This window comes from Myotis brandtii, unplaced genomic scaffold (genome assembly GCF_000412655.1).
Source record: "Myotis brandtii unplaced genomic scaffold, ASM41265v1 scaffold420, whole genome shotgun sequence".
Taxonomy (NCBI): Eukaryota; Metazoa; Chordata; class Mammalia; order Chiroptera; family Vespertilionidae; genus Myotis; species Myotis brandtii.
In genome coordinates, this window is record NW_005366109.1 from 48,928 (window position 1) to 49,858 (window position 931).

The following is a 931-nucleotide window of genomic DNA, read 5'->3' on the forward strand; positions in this document are numbered from 1 at the left end:
GTCACAGGCTTCCCAGCTTTGTCCATCAGAATTAAGTGTCCCTGGAGCGAGGATGGTGACTGGCTCCCACAGCATTCCCGATGGGTCGCCCCTCCTTCTGCCAACAGCTCAGCTTCCCTCCTGCCCCAATACAACCCACCTCCTCTCAGATGGGACCTTGCCACTCTATTTCCTGGACTGCCAGGGAACGTGCCAGGTTCTCAGAGGGCCCAGGGAGCAAAGGAAACATTTAATACACACAAACACACACACACACACACACACACACACACACACACACACACACACACACGCATCTGAATATTAAACTGAAAACTTGCTTTAGATGTCAGAGGTAAAACCCAGGCTCTGCTCAACTACCAATAGAGTCTCAAAAGGTGTTTCCGAGGCATTTCTGGGTGTGGAAGACAGCTGGGAAATGCCGAGACCCCGAAATTCAGGATCCCACGGTGTTACCTGGAACAGCGGGCTCTCCTCAAGGTTCCGTCAGCCCACCAGGCCCGCTCCGCTCCAGGCGGCTTCTCCCCATCAGGGAGGAAGGGGCCCTTCAGGGCCAGCGCAGCACAGGATTCCACGGGTGCAAGTGGCACTACATCTGGGGACCATGAGAAGTAATCAGTGCAAGGAAGGGTTTGGATGTGGGAGACAGGAGGAGAAGGTATCCCAAACCGGGGTCAGTGCTGTGGGAACCACGCTGGGCTGGAGAAAGGCACAAGCCTGAGGCAGACTCACCCCTGAAGGACCTGCCTTCTCTAAAGAAATGATGCCGGGGAGGGGGAAGGGGGCCCTCACCTGGCCACAAGCTCCCCTTCCCTGCGACCTCCCCTTCCCTGCTACCGTTAGCATCTGAAGTGAGTCAGGACACCACTGAGGCATGTCTTCTTGGGGAACAAGGATCCATAATAAACTGCTCTCCAGTCAACTGTGACTC